At 33.0% G+C, this 18,548-nt stretch overlaps 1 long non-coding RNA gene across 4 annotated transcripts; it reads right to left on the bottom strand.

The window, feature by feature from the left end:
* Nucleotides 1-5,986: 5,986 nt before the first annotated feature.
* Nucleotides 5,987-14,730, bottom strand: LOC126694830 (uncharacterized). 4 transcript variants are annotated; one of them, XR_007645892.1, is made up of 8 exons: nucleotides 14,448-14,730; nucleotides 14,042-14,072; nucleotides 13,553-13,603; nucleotides 12,966-13,119; nucleotides 11,770-11,917; nucleotides 11,564-11,684; nucleotides 7,175-9,498; nucleotides 5,987-6,780 (listed from the first exon to the last, which is right to left on the bottom strand). It is a non-coding gene; the product is annotated as an uncharacterized LOC126694830 (long non-coding RNA). The 4 variants fall into 4 exon arrangements; XR_007645890.1 differs by lacking the exon at nucleotides 14,042-14,072; XR_007645891.1 differs by lacking the exon at nucleotides 14,042-14,072 and having other exon boundaries at nucleotides 11,770-11,883.
* Between the last annotated feature and the right edge of the window lie 3,818 nt (nucleotides 14,731-18,548).

Below are 18,548 nucleotides of genomic sequence, written 5' to 3'. Positions count from 1 at the left end.
TGTTTTCTGAAGAACAGGTTCGGGACTTTCTGCATAATCTGTGCTTACAAGGGGGTAATTGTAATATCTGTTGTTGTTTCTATTTCTATATTGTATGTCCATGGGCTGTATTTATTTTGCTGCATATTTTGTTTTTTGCAGGATAGGTCTTTGTTCCCCTGTATCTATGCTTACAGGGTTGTTATGTGTTTGTACATGTATTTCCCTTTTATCAAATATTTACTTTAAAGCATATATATCCAATTACAAAATGATATGGGTATTTTTTGTTCCTTGATTTTGAGCTCCACTAGGCTTTTATTTTATTTTATTTTTACGAGTGCCTCTTCTTGCATATATGGCAGTAGGGAATGATTTTGCAATGAGTCTCCTATCATTTGTCCTCTAGATCATACAAACATGTATATTCATGTCTCCATGTTGATTCTCTAAAATCATATTTTAGAAGTGATACAAATTCTGTTTTCATATTTTTTTAAAAAGATGATAATTGGGTATATTTGGAATTAAAGGAATAAAGTAAACATACTACAATGATGCAGCAAGTAAATTTCACCAATTAGAGACGCAAGGAGAAGAGTGACATTCTAAAATATTGCAAAAATCATTCTCAACTAACGCCCTTATTGGTATAGTTTTTTACTCAAATCTATATCCCTGCCTCTAAAAGGCTTCTATTCTTTCTTCTAAAATTGATTGATTTTTTAAAAAACTATTAATGTACATCACAACTGAAAGAAAAATACAACTATTGCGTTTATGCTTTGATTGCATCACACGGAAGAAATTAAATAAACAAAACATAAAGCAAAAACCCTAGAAAATATAAGCTGACCTCTCAAATTAGTTGGATTGAACTAAGGTTGTCTACGAAGCAAATACCTACTCTTTTTACTTGGTAACACTATGTGAATATTATATTGTTTGTGGCCAAAATGAGACCTTGATATCTAATATTTTTTGGATACTATTGATGAAATTTTATGTGTTCATTCTTATTTGTGAATGTTTAGAAAGTGAGACGACTTTAGAACCCAAATGGATCTCCATAGACTTATGGGGGATAAATTTGGTAATAGATGTGTTATCTCATATAAATTGTGTATTCATCTATTTACGTTTTGTATACAAGTGAATATTATGTTGAGGAGGTTGCTGGTAGAGTTTATGATCTTGCTACCTTAAATGGACAATCTATATTAGTAGTTAAATGAATAACATATTCAGTTTTATATAAGGTTGAGATTTCTCACAATTATATACAAAAAATTGTAATATTCCGATTGATTTTTATACATGGTTGAGATTTCTCACAATTATATACAAAAAATTGTAATATTCCGATTGATTTTTATACATGGTTGAGATTTCTCACAGTTATATTGTCCTTCATTTGGGTTCTATTCAATAGTTTGTTGCTTTAATACAATCGGTAGGCTTCACCCATGGTTTGTTACATTTTCATATTTTTACATTATAAACATTGTTTGCATTTTCCTTTGGTGTAGTAGGTATTGTCATTAAAAAAAATAAATAAATAAAAAAGTGAAATTGATAATTTGGTATAAATTAGTGGCACTACATTTTTGGAATCACTCTTATAGCGAGAACGTGATTTTTTTTTTTTTTTTTTTGGATAAGTCTATGAGACTATTTATTACTGTAGTTGATGTAATTCATAGGTTCTTACTATAGGATTTTAATTTCTTGATATTTTAATTATTAATTATTGTTAGTTGAAGACATTGGTACTTGCTTCTAGCAAAAATAAAGACAAATATTATCTCTCTTGAACCACCCTAAATTTATTTTGTTTATCTTTTTGGAACTTTGGAACATGCTTTAAATAATTAATTCTTTTTTTTTTTTTGAGAAACATAATAATTAACTCTTGGAGTCAAAAGAAAGAAAAAAAAAATCACTTTCTTTCATTTGCTTGAGTGAATGTGTGATGAAGGAAAACAAATTTTTTTAGGTATATTTCAAATTTTGTTGAATGAGCAAGAAATTTCAAGATTAGATTTCATAGTCTCTATGTAAGACTCCTTGAATTTAGATTTCTTTCTTGCAATTAAAAAAAAAAAATTTCGTATTATCTAATTATGAAATTTCTAAATTTTCACCTATGGTTTGTCTTTTGTAATAAATAAAAGTATCCCGCACATTGTGTGGGTTACAAGCTAGTCTATATCTATATATATCTAAAAGCTAAAGCGTAGTATTTATTGTTGCTACGCTCTTATTGCTCCACCTCATTCGCCACGTCATTGACCATATAATCTTTATTTTACTTATTTATTTTTTATTCCTAATTTCTTTTACAAAAAATATATAAATAGATTATTGACTTTACACATTTATCTTAGGCAGTTTTAACCTTACATATAACTTTGTCTTTACATATTATCTACTTTAATTTAAATGTATATTATTCCATTATGATTAAGTTGATGGGCTGGTGGTAAGATTATATAAACCACTACATTAATAATTAAATGCAAAATGGCCTCCTCAAATCTTTCCTTCGTTAAATCTATCTTCCTAGAGTAACATTATTTTTCTTTTTCTTTTTTCCCTTTAGTGGGTACTAAGACAGAAAGTAATCCTTAAATTGCCCTAATTATTATAATCTTCACCCATTTATCGGTTACAAAGATTTATATCTTAACATTTAGGAGGAGGGACCCCAAATGATGTATGATCCATATATCTAAAGATAAATTACTATTAAATTCTGCCTTCTATGATGATGACTGATGAGTTGCCAATATAACTAGAGCAACTCCCAAGTACAAATAGAGCATCTTTATATGCGAATAGATTACAAGAACTACATGAACAATTTTTGAAGAATTATAATACGACACGGGTATGACACCCTAAATGAAATGTACATGCTTTTCTAGAGAGCAAGTCTAGACAAAAGACATTGTTTACAAAGAAATGTATATTAATCTCTTAAGGTAAAATTCCTTCAATTACAATACTTTTGAATTATTCTTTACTAAATTCCACCAAAATTTTCACATTATTTAGAGTGAACCATCCACCGTGCCTTCATGCATGTTAATGCAAGTTATGGGTATCTTTTGTTTAATTCATGGTTTAAATTAATTTATTTTTCTTTTCTTCTATTTTATTGTGAATGCGGTGATGGTGTATTTTTATTTTTGGTAGTTTCCATAGTATTTCTTTTGCTTCCTTCTACTTTTTTGAACCCATTTATTCTCCTATTTTTCATTGCTTGTGATGGAATGTAGAAAAAAAGCCTAATTAGATATATTTTATTTTAATTTAGTTCTATCAATATAGTTGGTGATTGTAAATTGTAATTATGTCTCTAATTTGTTTTGTTTGTTGTTTCGTTTTTCTTAATCGGCATGTTGTGTGAATAATAAATATATATAAATTATTGTTATGTGGAAGAGATAATTTTGGATTTGGTTTTTTGTTGATGTTTTAGTGCTACTATTGGCAAAGATACTTAACTTTCTCTTGTATTTTAAGTGAAAAAAAAAATGGAAGGAGAGAAAATTTTAAGATTTACTTTGCTGAAAAATTGGTTATATTTCTATTTGGTGAGTGAAATTAATTATGATCTATTATATTCTTAAAGATCTGTTCCCATTTTTCAACTCCTAATATAACAAATAGCCTTTTTATTTTTATTTTTTGAGGCATGTAAAAAATGTTTACAAAAATCTTTTTGCACCACATCTTTAGCATCCTTTACAATTTTATGTTTTTTGAAATTTTTACTTTGTTCAACTTTTCATCTTCTTCAACTATTGTCTTCTTAATTCAATCTTTCATCTCCTTTGATTTTTTTTTTTTTTTTTTTTTTTTAATTTTCATTTGATTCCCTTTATAGATTTTTAAAATTTTCTCATTTATATCTTCTTAAAAATTCTATAGTTTCACTTTGTTCAACCTTTCATCTACTCCACCATTCTTCTTCCATCTTAATTTTCATATAAATTTCTTATTATTTCATTTCCACCCCTACTATATTCCTTCCAAGTTGTCCATGACAAAAGAGGTCAATACTCTCTCTCTCTCTCTCTCTCTCTCTCTCTCCAATTTTTTTTCTCTTTCAGTAGATTTTTTTATTTTTTTTATTTTTATTGTTTAAACCACTTATTTTTTCCGCTAATGGTTCTTTTTGTTATTGTTGATTTAATTGTCACATTACATTTTTTTTCTCTTTTTGATAAATTTGTATAGACTATAGATTTTTATTTATATTTAGGTATTTTGGTATTCTAATTCTTGATCACAAGTTCTTTTTTTTTATCCCATTGGTTTATTTTACAATGATGCATATATAGAAACTTAATTCTAAGATTTTGCTAATAATTGTTTATTTGATAATCTTTGGTGGTGGATGAATTTGTAATTTCTGCAAAGATAATAATTTCAATAGATACCAACAACAAATTTTTTTCCTAATTGGTCCAGTTAATCATTGTTAAGTTTTATTAATTTTTTAGATACGTTTTCCGGTGTTTTGGATTAAAGGGTAGGAAAAATAGGGTTTGAGAAAGTTTGTTTAAAACTAAAAGAATAATTTCCAAATTTTATATAGTACTTTTTAATGTTACAAAAAACATTATAAATAAATTTTATTAAAAAATGAATATTTTCACTAAGTTGCCTTTTGAATTCCTATAAATTTTTTTATTATTTTCATTTTGGTACAACATAAATTGTATATATATATATTACATTTTCTTTTTTCTTTTTTTTTTTGAGGGGAAACATTGAAATTTTATTAAAATACACCTCTTAAATTGGCTTGAACAATTGAATAAAGATGTGGTGGAACATCCTCCATCCACACTAGAAAATCTGGTATGCCAATGGCATGTCTAGCCAGACCATGAGCTAAAGAATTACCTTCTCTTAATGTATGAGAATAAAGCAATTTAACAAATTGTGAGGATAAACTTTTCACCTCATCTATGAATAAACCAAATGGAGCTAAAGAAACTGAATCATCCATTTGAGCCTTAAAAACTTCCAGAGAGTCTCCTTCTAAAATAGCTTGCTGAACTCCTATGTCTGATGCCAAGGAAAGAGCTGTAACAGCTACCATCGCTTCAACCTTTCTACTGCTATAGGCTTGATGCAACAATTTCGAGCATGAAGCTATCACCTCGCCATCTCCATATCTTATCACCACTCCTATACCCGATTTGTTTTCTTTCGAAAAGGTCGCGCCGTCGTAATTTATTTTCAAGAACTCATTCCTCGGAGGCTTCCACCTACACCTGGCCCGTCGAGGTTCTTGTTGTACCTGGGAAGCATGAGGTACTTGCCTTTCTTGAAAATCCAGTAGCCACGTCTTGGCGATATGAGCGACTTGGTGAACATATGATTATGAAATATATTACTCTTTATTAAATTAGTCCAAATTGCAAAACAATAAATTTAATGAGATCACCATAAAAAAATTATCATGCGTAACACGCGAGTTTGCGACTGGTATATATAAAAGCATAGACCTCATGAGGGAGTACATGAGTTCCTGCCATGTGGCACTCTAAGCTTCCATTTAGGCTGTGTTTGGTTCATGTAAAATATTTTTCAGAAAATAAATATTTTCCAGAAATGCTATTTTCGGGAAAGGAAAATGTATTCAGGTTGTTTGGCTGCCTCGGAATTCGTTTCTCGGAAAATCAATTTCGGTGTTTGGTTCATTCAAACATTTTACGGAAAATCAATTCCTATGTTTGGTTCGGTCAAACATTTTACGAAAAATGGAATTCGTTTTTTACGAAAAATCAATTCCCATGTTTGGTTTGTGGATCATTTTACGGAAAATATGAAATGCCTTACAAATTCAAGCACCTGCATTACCTAGATAAACCTGTAACAGTACAAAACTAATCATCCACTTCAACATAAAAAATAATCATCCAAATTCAAGCACCTGCATTGCCTAAACATATCTGTAACAGTACAAAAATAATCATCCACTTCAACATCAAAAATAATCATTTGAATATACCCATAATATTTATATAAAAACAGCCATATCAATCGTTCACCATTGGCATTACACCTCCATGGTGTACAAAAATGATACCTACTCATGGTATCTGAACAGTACAAATACATAATTTGGGCAATTGTATCGTCCCAATAATACAAAAGACTACATATATAATACAATGGTAGGTCAATACTAGTACTACAACAAAAGTTAATTCCTAAAGCTATCGTCACAGTCAACATGAAACAGACAAGTCAAAGTTGTGAGAACAAAAAACCATACAACTACAGCTTTCTCAACCTAGCATTCTTGGCTAGAAATCCCCGTACTGCCTTCTCATTTTCACAAAGATGGTCAAACGCGGTTGCGAGCATGTCTTTGCTATACCCATCCGCCATCATAGCCATGACCTTATTGTAAAGAGCTGTGTAATCCACCGGGCCCTGGTTGATTTCTTTTAGAGCCACAACTATTTCCTTCAGTTGATCAAACAGATCAGTAAGCACACTATCATCAGCATTAGAAGGTGCACATCCTCTTTTGCGGGACTTGGAAATTCCTGACCCAGTGGTGGATGACTCGACTACATTCTTCCCTTTCTCGACCACACCTTCCTCCACATTGTCTGCAACAAACTCGACACTGTCCCCATTGTCTGGCTCATTCTCAATATCCACATAGGACTTAGAAAAGCCACCCGTGGCAGTGTCCTTCCCCACAACAATAGCTAATTCATCATACATCTCAATTTTTTTGTTTAGATACTCCGCATGCTTTCAATGCACCTATAAGGGAGAAAGGAATGTATAATAACAATGCAATAATCACTTCACTCATAAATTCAATATTCAATTCAATATAGATACCATTAAATGATTTAGGTCAATGATAAACAAAAAAACCTGTTAGGGAACAAGAGACATGACCCATGATTTTGAAGATAAGTACAACAGAAAATACAATGTACAAATGCTAAGACCAGATTTTACAATAGATCCGCACATGAAAGTTATATTTGAAAAATCTTATAAAAGCAATGGAATCCTAAAAAGAATGACACTATAAATTTCATATAAAGAGGGTACTTGAGCAGCCTTGTCTTGTTCTCAATTCAAAGATTATAAAAGGCAAAAACATATATTATCATTTATATTAAGAAAATATAGTTGGAAGCCATACCATGACTTCTTCTTGGTATGTCTTCGCGTCGCATGTTATCATTTTTAGGTTATCATCCTAGCCAAAGCCACTCTTCTTTCTAATAGTCTGAATAGTGGACCACATGGTTCTTAGAGTCCGCATCCGATTTTCAACATAAGAGGGGTGGCACTCAACCCCAAATTGGGCAGTTATCTCCTTTGCTACAAGCGCAAAGGAGCCTGCCTTGAAAGTGCTAGACGGCTTGTTGCCCTTTGTAGCCTCCTGCGCAAGTATCTTAGGCATCGTTGAGTGCATGGGCGGCAGCCACCTGAACTGCTTGCTGTTGCTCACCTTCTCTTTGCCCTTTGACATTACTACATATGAAAATTGTATAGTAAGAGTAGCATTTAAAAATGAGAGTAGCATTTAGTAATTACGCTCGGAATATGAACAACAAATCAAACAAACATACAACCACACTTATAGATGTGCACAACATAATGAAACATGCTAACACTAGAAATAACAATGTAATACCATCAAATAACAATGTAATGCTGAAAATAATTTTTCATTACACCATCAGAAGTCTATAGTAAATACATTGTCTTTACAAAAAAAAAAAAAAAAAAAAAAAAAAAAAAAAAAAAAAAAACACACATTACAATCATAGAAATCTAAATAAAGTACTACTCTCCACTCCTAGTATAATTAGACCACATAGCTTGGCATATCACATCTCTCTTAGCATTCCACAGTCCACTGTCTCCTATGGACTCTCGACGTGATTGTGTTTCTTGTTGGGGGTCACTAGACTCTACTTGGTTCATTGCATCTTCCATAATATGGTCATTTGGTTCAACCCCCATAATGTGATTATGAACCACACAACATGCTAACACTACTTTCACTTGGATTTTAAAAGACCAAAATGGTTCTGCATCCAACACTCGAAAACGTTTCTTCAACACTCCAAACCCTCGCTCAATGGTAGTTCTCAATGAAGAGTGTCGGAGGTTGAACAATTCTTGCTCATTCTCAGGAGGACGATCACTAAACTCTTTCAAGTGATATCACACACTCCGATAAGGTGACAATATTCCATTTTTATTACCATTAGTGTTTAACCCGTGCAACGCGCGGGATCGTTTTACATATTAATGAACTTTGCATCTAACATAAACTTATCACATTTCTACTACACATATTCAAACTTTAATAACGTAGTATATTTAAGCATATAGTGTCCAATACCTAAAACTATATACATTAAGCTGTTATGAATATGGGTACATACAGGTTTAGGCATGTGAGTCAATGGTGACAAAGGACTAGCCTCATGCTATGTTAATACCATTGGAGTACTTCCCCATGGGATATGACTTGTACCAGCCATCTCAATTAAGTGTCAACCCAAGGAGTCACTTGAGTTCATCTTGCATTGCCCTGAAACTTCTCTCACCAAAAAGTATGGGCCTAAAGTTGGTACATAAAAGGGGGAAAAGGAAAGATGTAAGGAAAAAAAAAAAATTAGAAAAGGAAGTATATATTGTCATTCTTTAATTTGTAACCATCTATGTATGTTAGATGAGGTTGGCTGAACTACCTGTAAATCCTCAAATAATTATTCATCAGTGACAAACAAATTGTGATAATAAGAACAATAATTGATGGTGACTTTGCTTTTTTGAAGTTTTAAGATGTCTTTTTCTTGGCACATTATTTAATTGCAGTTTCATGGTAAAACAATAAACCAAACATAAGGATGATCAACACATACACACCCTAAGAGCATTCACATCAGTTGGTTGGATAATATGAAGTTATCATCAAAGAATAGCTGCAAGGCTGTCATAGCAATAGAAATTTCACAAACTATAAACAAAAAATTAACCAAAAGATATTAAGATGATACCACTAAATACCTGTCAACTTGATAGCAATCACATTCATTGTTTTATTATTCAAAATTCACCCACCAGCAACCATAAAATTTCAACAACAAAATACATTTTCTACAATTGTCTACCATTAAAATAAAAGTTTAAAGTAGCTAACCCTAGTAATTATGCAGATAGGGTGAAATATTGACTAAAATCTATGAAATAATCAACTTTGTATAAAGAACATTAGACTTTTAGATTTCAAAGTTCCACAATTTCAATCCCTCTTTAAAAATAGTAGAATAGGTAGGAGGGAAAACAAAAACTGAAAATTAAATTGAATTCTGTAGTTGCTATTTTTCCTTCTTCAATTTTTCTTCTTCTTTGATGCATTTTGTTTAGTAGCATTGTTTCGTTTGTGAAGCATTTGAATAAGCATGCTATCATCTTCTCATTTTCCATCTTCAGCAGGTTTATGAGCTGCAAATAGAGAATTGTTGTGGGGATCAACATGATATTTTCTTTCATAATAGTTAATTTTCTCAAAAGCTAAACAAACAAAAATATTTATAAAAAAAAAAAAAAAAAAATCAAGATAAATTATATTATTTTCAAGCTTGCACAGCCCCAAATCTTGCAAACAGAAAATGGTAATTCTCTGTCTTTCTAACATTTTTTTCAGCATTCAAGAAGCCCCAAAGGAAATTGGGAAAAAAAAAATCTGTTAACTAATTGAAAATGTAAAGACACATATTGAAAAGCTTAAAAATCAATACTTGCAAAGAAAATGAAACATGCCCATCAAACCAATATGCTCAAATTCCATATCCAATTTTGAAAGGCTTCCATGTGGAACATTCTCCCCTCCCAAGTCAAAGATTAACTTATGACTGAATAGAAGTTTAGCAATTATATATTACAAATCAAAACCAAATCTTACACGAATACCCACAGCAAAACTGCTTCTAACCTAAATACGTACCTTAATTACAAAAAAATTCAGATTATTTAAAATAAATAAATCTAACCCAAATACCTAAAACAAAACCAATCCAATCAAAATACCCGTGATATTTATCACCTAAGAGATTAGTAGTTTATAAAAGAGATGAGATGATTGCATACGGTATTACAGTTTTACCACGTACCAAACACCCAACACATATATCCTTTTATAAATCTAGTTACATACACCATAGGTAGATACCAAAAACTAATTTAATCCAAATCTAATTCAAATACTCCAAACAAAATTTATTTTAAACCCAATACCATAATTAAAACCAAATCTAACTCAAATATCTAATCTAAAACAATCCAACCAAGTGCATTTGAAGATGCTGATTCTGCATTAGCTAACTTTTTTTTTTCTTTTGAATTCCAATGTGCCTCTAACATTTATATACTGCACAAAGTAAATGTATCTTAGAAGCTTGATAAGGAACTAAAAAAAAAAAAAAAAATCATAAATGCATATAAACCACAAAGTTTGATCATAATCTATGTTTTGTTTAAGCTACCTCAGGACATAAATTTTCTCAACCTCATTAATTTTTGACACATATTCTCCTTAGTCTATTCATTCAATAGATGGTTAATTAAATTTCACAACTCCTACTAAACCATACTAACTAACAAAATAAAAAAATTCATATTGAAGTCTAAACTTATATGCATTTTATAATGCATAACATACATGCCAAGAAAGAGACTTGACTGGCATTTAAATCATCATTGATCCAAATATATTGCATACAGTATTTCAAACCTTTTTAAGCCCTTTGAACATTTCTGTAAGCTTTCTATAAATCTTGAAGATAGAAAAACTACTAAGCACTGCAGTTATTGTCCCAAAAAAATGCATCTAAGACTTTTCATTTGCCAACAAATTTTTATGTACAAAATATAAACGTCTACACTTAAGCCAAGAAGTCTCAGATGTCTTCCATCACAGCTGTTATTTGGCAAGGCAGAGCCCCTTTCTTAGAAATATCTCCCCACCAATCTTTTTATTTTTTATTTTTTTTATTATTATTATTTTTTTTTTTTTATGGTAGAACATATTGTATATAGTAGAGATAAACTATATGGTTGTTACTTCTATGTTACCTACCATAGAAATACAAAGAGTAGTACAACCTCAACAACCATGATGATTTTAATCAACGATATTGTACACTAACATATCAGGCATAAACTGTCAATATGATTGGTTAGTAATAGGAAAAGAAGAAAACCTAAGAGCTCATAAATTTAGCAAAGTATACATACATACATCATGATTAACGCTTTGCATGAGATTTTGTGTGTTTTTTGAAGAACAAAATTGTTTTTGAAGGTTAGTTTATTTCACTTAATTTAATAGTAAAATATGGAAGGGGGTGGAGGGTTAATTGTTCAGATAATGATGCTAATAAAGTGCAGGTGTTTTGCTAAAAGAAATAAAATTGATCGGCATTGTTTTCGAGAGCAAGGATAGATTGGGGATAATGTATGTAAGAGGAAAAGCTACGGAAATAGAATTGATATTTCTAATTGAAATTACCTCTGCTTATATCTCTGCAAGTTCTTTTACAGTCTTAGATACAAATTTCTCAGTCGCTTTGTCAAATGAAATGAATGTTGTTGAATCGGTTTTACTTTCTACTTGGACATGTATCCTATACCTGTTTCAGTAGCAAAGTTGTTAGTATAATGTATATTTATATTATGTGTGCATTTGTAAATTTACAAATAGTTTTTCTCGTTTACCTTTGATACCTTTGTCTCTAAGTTCCAATCCAAGTCCTTTATTTAAGATATTGATTTTCCATTATGCAAGGCAAGTTCTCCATCCTGTACTTCACGTGGTCTCCTTGGTATAATCTGTGTAATATTAATGTCCATTGTGGTGTTCAATCTATGCATCACCATTTGACATGTTTTTCTATTAGTTTGCTGATTTTTTAATTTCCTTATATTAAAAAAAAAAAAAAAAAAAGGAAATAGCATGGCAGTAGTTACTTCCATTATAATTTAACCCTCCAAAATTCTATCAAGATTTTTCCAAAATGCATTTTATTCACATGTTGCAAGGGCAAAACCGAAACAAAAGAGAGACTACTACACATTGATGGGTGACTATAAGACTGATTTCGTAATGCAATCATAAGTAACAGATTGGAAATTAAGGATCATTTGTCAATAGATCAAGTAATTCACAGCCACAACAGCTGAGCCAAACACCTCATCATTTTTCTCTTTTATGCTAAAATTTTCTCAAAATTAGTACTCTTCTTCTTACTACTAAATCTGAGATCTCTTACTAAAAAACTTCAGGATCAATATAGCACAATTGGATATATTAAACAAAAACAGAATATCATGCCTACTGTCAACTTGTAGTACATTGTCAAACTGTAGTAAGACCAAGCACCAAAGTTTACTAAAGACATATAACCCCTCTATTTATGATAATTTTCATTACATAAGATTAAAGGTGGATTATAATATTTAAAATATTACCTACAGCCATCAAAAACTCATACTTTAAGAAATGATAATATGTATTTGTACAATGATAATCTATTCTTCATGGTTAGGATTAATTGCATTTTGTCAAGTGGAATGTTCAACAACAATTGCTGCTCTACTATTGTTTTCTCTTTACATTTGAGTGCCAAAAGGAACTTAAAAAAAAAAAAAAAAAAAAACATGGGAATATAGACATTATCTGTCACCCCCAAATTTATTATACCCCTGTTTTGTTCTCTATATTCAACACTTATAAGAGGCATTAAAAAAACTCAATAAATCTTCATACTGGTCATGCCAATATGCAATAAAAATATGAAATAAAATAACATTTTAAAATAAGATAAGTTTGAAGAAACAATTAACAGAAATAATAGAAAGAAGTACAAAGTGTGCCATATAAGAAAGGTGAAAAAGAATTAAAAGTTTAAAACCTGTGTTAATGACAGATTGTTGTAGACAATAAAGGCTATCCTGCAAAGAAGATTAGCCCGCCGCATTGGGTCTACCAATCATGTTGAAATTGCATCCTTTGTTGGTAACACTTCTGATTCTCTCATGTCTCATTGCCTCCCTACTCTTTACCCTCTACATAGATTGAAATATAAATAACACAAACAGAAACAACAGACACCATAGGTTAAAATTCAATCATAAGTCTAAAACAAAGAAAGAACTGATGAGGTATCAAAAAAAAAAACTTGAGGAACATTAATAGGTCTATGCCAATTAAAAATAACTGATGTCCATGCCGTTATAATTCCACACAATCCAGGGGCTCCAACAAAAGGCAAACACAAATAGAGAAACCAAGATTTTGAATTAGGAATTTAACAAAAAGCCAAAGGCATGAATTTAAAAATGCTCATTACGGGGAAAAAAAAAAAGAAAAATCTAACCCAATTACTGTAGCCAAATCCAAATCTAACTGAAATACATAAATCCAACCTATCCAACCAAATGACTAAACTTAAAATCAAGTTATGGCATAATTTAAAAACAAATAAACAAAAACCTTTACCTGTAGTGGTTCTGGCTACATGACAGATTCTCTACTTGTCTTCACAACTTACTGAAATTTTATGGTATTTAAATACCAGAAGTAATCCACAATTAGAAAAGTATACTAACAAATGTAATTGAAATTTGAGACAAAAAAAAAAAAAAAAAAAAAAAACTTTAGAACTTGATGCATTTCCTATTATACTTTTAGATTTCACAATTTAAACCCATTAAAATCCAACATCAAAAACAACAAAATCAAGACTTAAAAGTCTCTTTTTAAAAAATATATAGAGAAAGTTATTCTATCAGATTTCAAAATCCCACAATTTCACTCCCCTTTAAAAAACTGAACAGGTAAGAGGCCAATAAAACTCAGGTAGGATTTTCATATTGTGAGTGTTTTCCTTGATTTTAACAAAATAAATAGGAAAAGGGTTATGAATCCAAATTCCTAAATTGACAGCAAAACATAATCGAAGAGATTATAAGGAAAAGAAATTAATACCTTTGCTTTGATTAAATTAGAGACTCTAGATCTACAGAGAAAGAAATTGAATGATTTAAATCCAAAAAAGAAGAATTCAAACAAACCATTACCAAAGATATTTAATAAAAATAGTCAAATATCATAATTCCGATTTCCTTAACCCTAATTTTAGGAAACAAAATTTCATTGCAATTGTATAAGTGGAAAACATATAACAAAACTAATTTAACTTTAAATTTGTGGAAAAAAAAAAGTCAGAGAAAGAATAGGAACCCGTTGGAGGCATTGTTAATCAAAAATCAAAGGGAACTCTTGTTAATTTCTGAGTTTTAATTAGGAACCAAAATGTAACTTAGAAAATAGATAAAAGGTCAAATCTTCCTTCTAAATTTGGGAAAAAATTTGAAAGAAAAAGAATAGGTACCCATTAGAAGCATGTTGTAATGGGCGGGGTAGACTCCTCTTCGTTCTTGACACTTCATCTTCCTTACTTCTTCTTATTCCAAGGAAAGAAATTAGCGGACAGTTAGATGAAGAAATCTGATAGGAAGTGAGAGACATCTTTTCATTCTTGATTGCAAACTACAGTTTTTGATCACTCGATCTCTCTCTCCTTCTCCGTTCTCTACCTCTCTATTTCTTTGTCTCTCTTTTCTCTCGGTCTCTCTTTCTCCTTTCTCCGTGTAGCAATCTTTCTTTCTTTTTATTTTTTATTTTTTTGTCTTTAGTGGTTAGTTTTCTTTTATACCAAGAGGGCTCCAAACAGTGTTTAACGTAGTAAAAAATTATAATTTATTGCTTTTAAACGGTGTTATAGCGTTACCAAACAATGTAATTTATCGCTTTTTAACTTAAACGTGGCTGAATTTTAGATAGCCACTTTTCCTATATGGCAGCACCTCCTTAATTGTAGGAATCAACTTTCTCTCAGCTTATGCTATTATATATAGTATATGATATGATATCCAGCATCACTAAGATAATATTTACCTACATATATTCAAAAATAAAACCAAATCACTACTATGCTTAGGAAAACACACAATACTCAACTTTGATTATAGCCCAAACAAAAAGGTTGTGGAAGGTGAAGGAAGTACATTTGAAGCCTTATCACCAACATTTAGAGGACTTGACCAAGATCTTTGATAAGATTGAGTACACAATCATCCCTAGAGCTTAGAATCAGTTTACAGATACCTTAGCTACTTTAGCCTCCATGGTTGAAATACTCGAGGGAGTATGGACGCGACCCTTGGAGATTGAGCAAAGTTATGAAGAAGTACACAAGAGGAAGACCGAAGCTTCAGTAATGGCCATAGAGGAAGAGGGAGTTCCATGGTACATTCCGCCTAGGCACCTTTTGCATCATCTAACTTGGCCTTGATTATCTTAAGTAGTGTTCGATTAGTTACCTCCTTCTGTCCGTTTGCCTATGGATGTCCTGGGGATAAGAACTGGTTCTTGATCCCTAAGCATGAACAGAAGTCCCTAAAGCTTTGGTTGTCGAACTGCCACCCATTATCTGATATGATCATTCGTGGAATCCTGAACCTGCAAATTATGTTCTTCCACACGAAGTTCTAAATTCTGGCTTCAGTGATGGTTGCTAATGCCTCTGCTTCGACCCACTTTGTGAAGTAGTCAATGGCAACTAATAGGAATTTTACCTGTCCTTTACCTTGAGGTAATGGGCCAACAATGACGATTCCCCATTGGGCAAAGGGCCAAGGGGAGGATATCATCGTTAGTTTCTTCGCTGGAAGGCGTTGGACATTCCCAAACCTTTGGCACTTGTCGCACTTCTTGACGAGCTCCCTTGCATCTACCTGCATTGTGGGCCAAAAATACCCTGTTTTGATAACTTTACTTACCAGTGATTTGGGGCTAGCATGATTTTCGCAAACTCCTTCATGGATCTCCTCTAGAATATATTTGGCTTCTTCCTCATCCACACACTTCAGGTAAGCATAGAAAAACCTCTCTTGTATAGTGTGTCGTTTAGGATCGTGAACCTGGCTGCTCTCCTCCTGACCTTCCTAGCCTCCTCAATGTCTTGAGGGAGGCGCCCATCCTGGAGAAAGGAGATGATTGGTGACATCCAGCTACCTGTGCTCTAGATTGCGAATGTGGAGATTTCCTCGATGCTGAGGCATTTTTGGACTTCCATTACCAAGCCCGTGCTCACCGCTCCTTCTTCTGACGATGCTAGCTTTGTGACTTTGTCTGCTATCATGTTCTGACTTCTGCGGATCTGCACGAACTCCACTTCATCAAATTCCTAAGTCAAATGCTTCATCAACCTGAGGTATCTCTGCATTCTTTCCTCCTTTGCTTCATACTCTTCTTTAATCTACTTAATCACCATCTTTGAATCACTCTGGATAAGTAGGTTCTTAGCTCCGAGTGCCTTCCCGAGTCTCAATCCTGTCAGTATCCCTTCGTACTCGACCTCGTTGTTTGTGGCTGGAGATAGGCCAAAAATGAATTGACCTCTTGTGATAAATTAACCAATTAATTTAGTCAAGTGAATTAATTAAGTTAATTGATCATACAAACGCATGGTAGCACAAACAAATCACCAATAAACTAATTATGCAGCAAAAAATAAATAATACGGTGATTTGTTTACGAATAGGGAAAACCTAACGGCAAAAACCCCACCAGGTGATTTTTAGGTCACCACTCCCGAAATTTCTCTATTATCACAACAAGCGATTATAAGTAAAGGAATCACAATACCTTATACCAACCTACAGTTGAACCCTTACTCCAATACCCAATTGGACTTGTTCTGTAGTGACAATTTCCCTTTTCGATGCACGGCTCCCAAGTACGTGACTAACCAATGCGCGGATCCCAGTACGTGACTTTAATCACCAACTAGAGAAGGTTGTTAGCTGCAAAGTTCTTCAATTCATCCCAATAATGAAGATCAAGAAGATGCATGGTCACAAAACCCTACGGTACACATACACAGCAACTTCTTTATAAGAATGATGAACTAGGGCAAAACTTTGTCCGGTTACAAATTGCTTGAACAAACTTTGCTCAACACTTGTGCAACTTGTGTACACTTTGACGACCCTTAAAATAATCCTTTTATATGTCTAGGGTTTGAAGAAAAGAAGGCTCAAACACATAATCACGGATTAGAGTCAAAACAGAACTAGAATTTTGTTTTCATAAAGCTCGACAGATAGCTGTCTGTCGAGGTGCTGTAGAGCAGCTGTTGAGCCACGGGGTTGGAACAGCTTCTTAAGCTCGCTGTCAAGCTAGCTGTCGAGCTTTAATAAACGACACTTCTTTAGCTTGAATCTTGGACAGACTTACATGTCTTCAACACTTGATCTTGAAACACAGTTTCTTAAAGTATTGAACATATCTTAGATCTACCCAAATACAAGTAAAGTGCGTTTTGTCAAAGGATAAGCCAATTACATAAAATAGTGACATATGTTCCTAATAAGTGAATCACAAATGTCCTAACAGTCGAGAATTTCAATTGAACCCGTATTTGAGCACTTCTCTGTTAGGGGCGGTTATGACGACCCCCACTCCCCCCCCTCTTTTGGGCTGACGAACTATCGGTCTGCACTGTCCACTGTTTTGTCTTCTTGGTGAGGCTGTTCTCGTTTGGGAGGGTGAACTCGGCGATGAAGTCCGCCAGGGCTTGTGCCTTAATGGCTGTCCTGGGGTGGTACTCAATATTGAACTGGTTGAGTTCAATTTCCCACTAAATCATTCTCCCTGCTGCTTCAAGCTTGTTCATGGACTTCCTGATGGGTTGATCTGTCATCACCAAGATAGGGTTTGCCTGAAAATATGGTCGCAGTTTGTGCGAGGCTACTATTAATGCAAATGCAATTTTTTTCAATCCTTGGGTATTTAGCTTTAGCACCTTGGAAAACTTGACTGACGTAGCAAACTGGGAGCTGCTTCCTTTCCTCTTCTTGAATGAGGGCTGCGCTTATGGCCGTGGCTGAGACTACCAAATACAAATACAAATTTTCCCCTCCCATGGATGGGCTCAAATAGGGTGGATTACTCAGGTATCGCTTGAGTTCCTGAAAAGCTGCTTCACATTCGTCAGTCCAAGCGAAAACCTGCTTTATTGTCTTGAAGAAGGGTAGGCATTTGTCTGTCGCTCTAGAGACGAACCTGTTAAGAGTTACAATTCTTCCTATGAGCTTCTGTACCTCTTTGACGGTCTTGGGTGACGTCATGTTGAGTATGGCTTGCACCTTCTCTGGGTTTGCTTCTATCCCCCTTTAGGACACCATGAATCCCAAGAATTTCCCCAAGATACACCAAAGGCACATTTGCTGGGATTCAACTTCATCTGGTATTGCCTGAGGGTGGCAAACGTCTCCTTCAGGTTGTCTAGATGGGAAAATTCTTCTCTACTTTTGATGAGCATGTCATCCACATACACCTCCATGTTCTTGTCGATCTGCTTGCTGAACATCTTGTTCACTAACCTCTGGTAGGTTGCTTCTGCATTCTTCAGCCCGAAGGGCATCAC

This window comes from Quercus robur, chromosome 8, assembly GCF_932294415.1.
Source record: "Quercus robur chromosome 8, dhQueRobu3.1, whole genome shotgun sequence".
NCBI lineage: Eukaryota > Viridiplantae > Streptophyta > Magnoliopsida > Fagales > Fagaceae > Quercus > Quercus robur.
The sequence above is the reverse complement of the archived record's forward strand: the minus strand, read 5'-3'. Positions and strand labels throughout refer to the sequence as shown.